Raw genomic sequence first — 7,426 nt, 5'->3', positions numbered from 1 at the left:
GTGAATAGTTTTTCTTTTGGGAACAATGATGTAGCATTGGTACAATTTAAACACCACTCTTCTTTTGCACGACCTCCAGGCCGAACAAATGTTTTTTATCGTAAATCAGACCACAGCCTCGGGGGCTTAATCTTACTTGAGTACCTTGAACAATTTGGGGAGCATGTACTTTAACACAACACTGATTCGATCACTGACGTCAGCAAACCTGGTGAATATGATCTGCCTGTTGGTGTCTAGCTCAGGGAATTAACCAACGAGTTGTCTCCGAGTGAGCACATCACAGATTTTTGTTCGCTAGGTCTTAAGAGCTACTGCTAGCAGACCAATTTGAACAAGGGGCATCTTAAGGTGAAAGGGATCACATAGAATTTTGAAAAGGCAAAAAATGCCAACTTTGACAGTATGCTAGGAGTTTGGAAAAAATTGGTGCTGGTCTTCAAAAATAATTAAGTCCCGTCAGTTAACGCTATTTCAAAAATAAATAAATAAATAAATAAATAAAATAATTTCAAATTGTGAACGGTAACAAGTAATAAGTGCAGCCGCTTTAATTAACATTTAACTTTGATAAAACTTAAACTAAAACTTAATAAAACTTTAATAAAACTCACTTTAATAAAATCTTGATAAAATCAAAAGGAAAAAAAATATAGGCAAGTAGGTCTAAATAAATAATAAACTTTGCAGAGCTGTCAGTCTTTGTCGCTCTAACCCTAAACCTTACCCTCGATTCTGCTAATACATTGTATACCCCATTTTATAACACACTCTAAGAGAATAATACATACATTAAATTAAAAAACAATCAAAATAGATATGTACGTGGCTGTTGGCAATCCATTTTTCAAAAAGTTTGCCATGTATTCTGCTCGTGTTTTTTCAGATAAGCCGAGCTTTAGATACTTAGATACTATATATATATATATATATATATATATATGTGTGTGTATGGTAATATCATGATCAAATGGTTTGGAATTGTGGGAACTATTGTCAGCAAAATGTTTTTGTTTAAGATCAGTGAGCTCATGGTACTGTATGTGAGTGTCCAAACACGCATAAATTGTGTGTGTGTGTGTGTGTGTGTGTGTGTGTGTGTGTGTGTGTGTGTGTGTCAGATCTCCGGCCCACCCTTCTCTCTTTAACACACACAGACACACACACACACACACAGACACACACACACACACAAACATATATATATATATATATATATATATATATATATATATATATATATATATATATAGCCACCACTTATCCTTCTCTCTCTCTCTCCCCTTCTCTCTTCCAGAAACCAGTAAAAAAAAAAAAGCAAAACAAGTTTAAATTGCAATCACTGTTTGTTTTATTGACAAAAAAAAGTTATCCGTTTTTTACATCATCGGCACAGTCTGCCTCTAGAAGACTATTGTGGAGGTTTGTTCTGGCCCAGGTCCAGGGAATGAATGATGGGAGGCAGGCCGAGGCAAAACACCGCCGGTTGGCGTGTATTCATTTTGATGCTCAGACAACAGGTGGCTCGTGTCCAATCAAAAAAATCATAGGCTTGCTGGCAAACAGGGGAAGAGTCCAGAACGTCGGCTGGGAGCCTGCACCCGCTGTCTGCAGCGGCGGATTGACCACGCCCCCTTGCCCCGCCACACCTATCAGGGCCGTTTCTAGCTATTTTGTGAGACTATGGTGGGGGATATATCAATAAATGCATCAATCTTGTGCACTTTAAGAGGAAAAGGGGATAGATCGTAACATGTTTTTTTTCCCTCTCAATTGAAATCAAACATCTCAAGAAAATGATACGAAACAGGGCTGGGGCACTGGGGCTCCCATACACCAAGAAACTCCTGAAAACGTATAGGAATTACCCAATCTGCATATATTGCATATATTCGTATATATTCTATATATTATATTAATGTATATTCATATATTCTGCATCATATTTCCCAAATAATGGGCATAAAGGAGACATAAATGAGACAGATGCTGCATTTTCCTTAAAATTTTTATTTTAAATGAAGATAAAAACTCATTTGTTAAGGAATCAAAATCTAGGCAAACATTGCAACTGATAAATACTAAACTTATAAAAATATCCCTGTGGTGTGGGGATAGTGCGGTTTGAGCAGCCACATCTAACCTGGATCTAGGTAATTGGTCTAGGATCAGTGTAGCTGCATACCTGTTGCTCGTTGGTTTGTCTAACAAGCAACAGGTAAAACCGCCATCCCCACACTCACTCAGGAGAGGAGCCCTTGTCATGAAGCATGTCTATCTGCTCCTTGCTAATTCCAACTTGCCCACTCTCTACAATAAACTGTGTGTCTACAAACCCGTCTTATGTGTCTCTGTGCCGGAGGTCCCTGAACAGGCCACTTGGATAGCGTGTGGTAGGAAAAACTGTCACAATCAAATAAATAAAATAAATCAGGCCATTGTACAGTCTAAGAGGGCGCTTGGCTATCATTTTAATTCCTAAAAAAACAAAGTCTTAAATGGCAGCTTGGGGTGCCCGCTGGTGTCTTTGGGGGCCCTGTGCAACTGCATAGTCCACATATAGCAAGAAACAGATCTGAAGATTATCATCTACAGATGGCATTCTTTCACCCGTGAGATGTTGAGATAACAAACCCGTCCGCCTATGAGTGTTTTAAAATACCATCCTGATACGATTGATATGACACAGCAGATGATCCCTAAGTTGTCTGTCCGTATCACAAGCTCAGAAAAAAAAATCCCTTTCAATAATATGCCTCGGGCGCAGGCTTCCTTGAAGCAGCTGCTGAATGCTCTCTCAGTATCAGATCAGTAAATAGTTGAAAGAGCGTTAACAGTCAATCAGGAATGTCCCAGGACCAGCGATGGATGACATCTCAATGGAGGGTTTTGGGTGAGGCCACACCACACAATGTACAACAACCAATGTACACAATGTACCTTATGATCTCCTGGCACGTATGATGAAAAAAAATAAAGTTCAGCTCATTTATCCTATAATTTGTACTGTGCCAGTCATTCCTCTAAATTCATACAAAGTCACATGGCGGGGCACTGTTCCCGAGCTGAAGCAGACTCTGATTCGATCTCCCAGAGTTGTAGCGCTCTTGTCGGACAGGGTCCACTCTCCACCGGACATTTCCCTTAATTTATCTTCAGGGCTTCCCCGTTTCTGAGAGTTATTGTGTAATTATGTTACAACGGAGAATGTTGTACCGCTTTGAATATTGCACGGAATTTATTGTTCTCTGCTCTATTATCGTTGGTGGTGGCTGTGTGATGCTCACGTCACGTGCACACACACACACACACACACACACACACACACACACACACACACACAATTAATGCACGCTTGGACACTCACATAGAGTCCCATGAGCTCACTGATCTTAAACATTCCCGCCAAAAAACATTTTGCTGACAATAGTTCCCACAAATCCAAACCATTAGATCATGATATTACCATAATAAATTGTAATGAATCACAACAGTCAAAGGTTAACCCCTTGCCAGCTACATAAACCCCAATACGCTTCCTCACTTCCCTACGCTTAATATTCACAACCTCTATTCCCAACAGAGCCCATCAAGCATCGGACGTAATAAAGGTGTTTTTTTTCGGCCTATTATTGGCTTTATTTAGCCTAAAAATTGCCATAGAAAATTGGGCTGTGTTAAGTCTGTTTGATTAAGTCCAAACTTAGCCCAAGATGGGGTCTGTTTCGGACCACAAATAGCCCTAACACAGCTATGAAAATATGATCACATTGCAGCAAATGGTGAATTATATCTCGATGAAAAAGTGTGTTGTCTTGTGTACACTGCAACCCAATTAATCTTTAATCAGCTTGATCACTGCTGTTCAAAAACGTATATGAATATAAATATGTTTAAAATATGCCATACAAATAACTTGTGACGTTCCTGCTCTTCAAAGGTGCAGTCTGTAGAATTAGTGGCATCTAGGGGTGACGACTAACTGAACCTCCCACCAGCCCTCTCTTTGCAACGACGTAGGAGAAGCTTGAGACTGCTTGAGCACACTTTAATATTTGTTTATTTATCGAAAGTCATATGGTCATCATAATAATATTGAACAATGTTATTGCACATTGCAAATTTTCCTCATATTGTGCAGGTCAGGAACCTACAAGCAACCGTCGTGTTGTTTGCAGCATCACCACTAAAAGTTTAAGACTCTCCAACTTAAGGAATCACGCCCATACAGTGTTGTGTATGAATATAATGATTGCGGCACTCAATACGCAGCAGGAGCAGCAGCAGCAGCAGCAGCAGCAGCAGCAGCAGCAGCAGCAGCAGCAGCAGCAGCAGCAGCAGCAGCAGCAGCAGCAGCAGCAGCAGCAGCAGCAGGGGTGAATAGGATCCAGCCTTTAGAGCAGCAGCAAGCCAAGGAGGTACCGACCTCCGAAAGTTGTAATTATCAGTTTTATTATATTATAAGTTATTATTATATATATTATATTTCATTTGTAATATAGCAGGTTTGCATAGACATTGCATGTTTCAGTTCCGATGCACAGTGGGGTGGCTTATTGTCACAAAGCTTATGTTGAACTTATATGAATTCTAGTTCCATTTAATGGACATTTGACTATATTGATATGGAACAAATGAGACTGTCTGTCTGACTGTGTGCGTAACTCGGGGCAGGTGCAGTGTGTGTCGGCAGCTGAGTGAGCGGCGTAAAAGCAGAACAGTTAATGGGTAATGGGCCCTATATAACTGTATAATAACTGCTCATAATCATCTGGTTAACTACACTCTTTACCTGGTTTACCATTGTGTTTTCCTATATTCCTACTTGCAATATATTTTTGAATAAGAAAGATACTTTGTCCAAAAATCAGTACTTGATTTCATTTAATTTTTTGTCTTAACAGATATTAAATATCCCTGTAAAAACCTCTGTAACATTGTCAAATGGCCTCAAATTGTCTTAAATACTGAATGAAGGTAAATTCCATTGTGAACAAATTAGGATGAAAATGAAGAAGAGTTCATGGATCAAGATTCAGATGACTAATGCATGTCAAGTCTGGGTGATGAAGAGATCAATGCAGGGGCTGATGGCAGAAATCAAGAAAGATAGGGTTGTATGTCTTGACTCAGGAGAAGAAGAACAGGAAGAGGCAACTGAAATAGCCAATGAACACCTGGATGAAAATAAATAAGACCTACGCAGTGACTTGGCAGATTGGGCAGTAAGCAATAATCAGACGCACAAATTAATGACCTGCTCCAAATCATTCGGAAACATGGACATGTTGAACTACCCAAATACTCATGGACACTTCTCTCTTGAACGCCAGGTAAGATGTAACGGCCAATACATTTATTACGGCTTAAAAACTACCATATGCAGCACACCTCTTTAGTGTCCTGTTTCCACAGAACGTATTGCTGTCTGTAATGACGTTGAAGGTGTACCATTATTCAAATATTTTGGTGCTCAGATCTGGCCCGTGCTAGAAAAGATGGGCGGATTTGAGCCTTTCATGGTTGGTCTTTTCAGTGGCATGGCAAAACTAGAACCACTGTAAAACGACGTCCAAGACTTGGTGGAAGATATTAGGAGGATCAAGGAAAATGTAATACAGCACAATGGAGGAGTCATACGGGTGCATATAAAAGCCTTTATGTCTGATGCTACAGCAAGGGCTTTCCTAAAGCACATCATCTAGCAAACAAACAAACATCCTGGAAACAGGAAGACAGTATATTACAATACATCCACTTATTTCCCTATAAGCATTGTTGCCTTGTGTTTGCTTACCCATGCAGACGCCATTGCATCTGAAAGGAAATGCCCCTACCGATGCCAACACAATAACAGCAATCAATAGACAGAACTACACTGAACTTTATTCTTTGTTCAGTACATAATCAATCCAAGCATTTTCCTGTCTCCCTGTCCCACAGGTGCCATGGTGGTGTTACAGTACAGGGCAGTCCAGCTCTATAAGAGAGCACCCAAAATCTTCTGGTCACCGATCACATCATGGAAGGAGTCAGAGAGATTTCACTTCTGCGTTTCTATCCTCGGGTGCATGAGCAGGACAGTCAACCTCCAGACATGGTAAGACTATTGAACAGGTCTTGGAAAATGTATATATAACTATTCACTATGTGTAACTGTTACTAAGAGAATTGAAAGAAATGCAGCCTTCATCCAGCATCATTTCCTTCGCAGCTGTATGTATCCCACAATCCTGTGCGTACATCATCTTGACATGATTTTTTGGGGGTTTTTTTTGTTGGTTTGGTGTTTTCATTTTTTTTTTGCATACATAGAAGCAGAAGTCAATTTCACAGAAAAATGCTCCTGCTTCACTGTAATTATTATGTAATGATAATATTTTCCTCCTCCATCTCAACCAACTCCTTAAAAAGGACAAAGTAAAAAACACGTTTTGGGGACTAGTCTTATATCTATCGTATATCTGTACGGGACTTTCCCAAGTCCGGACAGATATCTGTGAACACTTAAATGTCCTCGTTTTCTACATTCACTACCAAATTGTCCCGGTTTTCAGCACAATTAAAATAATAACAATATTGTACTTGTTTTCAGCACTAATACTGTATAGAGGCGAGCAGAAAAGAGCGTGCACGAGGATCCCACCGGAGATGCGGGGCTATCCTCAACACACCTGCTCACTCATTGTGAATTGTGTGCTTTCAGGGGTGTGTGTGTGTGTGTGTGTGTGTGTGTGTGTGTGTGTGTGTGTGTGTGTGTGTGTGTGTGTGTGTGTGTGTGTGTGTGTGGGTGTGTGTGTGGGTGTGTGTGTGGGTGTATGTGTTGGTGCAGGGCCGGTCCTTCCTCGAGGCAAGTGGTTCTCAAACTTTTTTTAGTAGTGTCCCCCCTCGGAGATCTTCTTTCAGCTGAGATTCCCCCTTCACTGGCATTGGGAGGAAAAATTAACATAAATTATGTACTGTATGTGCTTCGTATGTGTTTTTGAAACATTATGTATAACCAATATTTTTTAACACATTTCTTTTTTAATTTTGGAGTACCCCCGTAGTACCCCAAAGTACCCCATGGGTAAAAGTACCCCCATTTGAGGAAAAACTGCTAGGGGTGACAATGCTGCGTGTCCCCGTGCCTCTCAGTTACCTTATTGACTGAAACAAAAAAAGCATAACACACGGACGCTCATCAGTCCCTCTGAGATCTTGTCTCACAATAATGTTAGTTTAGGTGGTAATACAAAATTTAAAAAAAATCTAAAGTGGTCCTTTTGGTTGTATTTTTGCAAAAGCAGTATTATGTTTGCAGCTAAAATGTTTATTTTAATTTTATGTTGATATAAATTGAGTTAAAAATGTTTGTTTTTAGAAACACCAAGGGCTCCAACTGTCCACAACATGATGTATTCTGATGCCAATTTCCAGTAAGTAA

The sequence above is a fragment of the Zeus faber genome, assembly GCF_960531495.2.
Source record: "Zeus faber genome assembly, chromosome: 17".
Lineage (NCBI taxonomy): Eukaryota > Metazoa > Chordata > Actinopteri > Zeiformes > Zeidae > Zeus > Zeus faber.
This window is presented reverse-complemented; position numbering follows the sequence as displayed.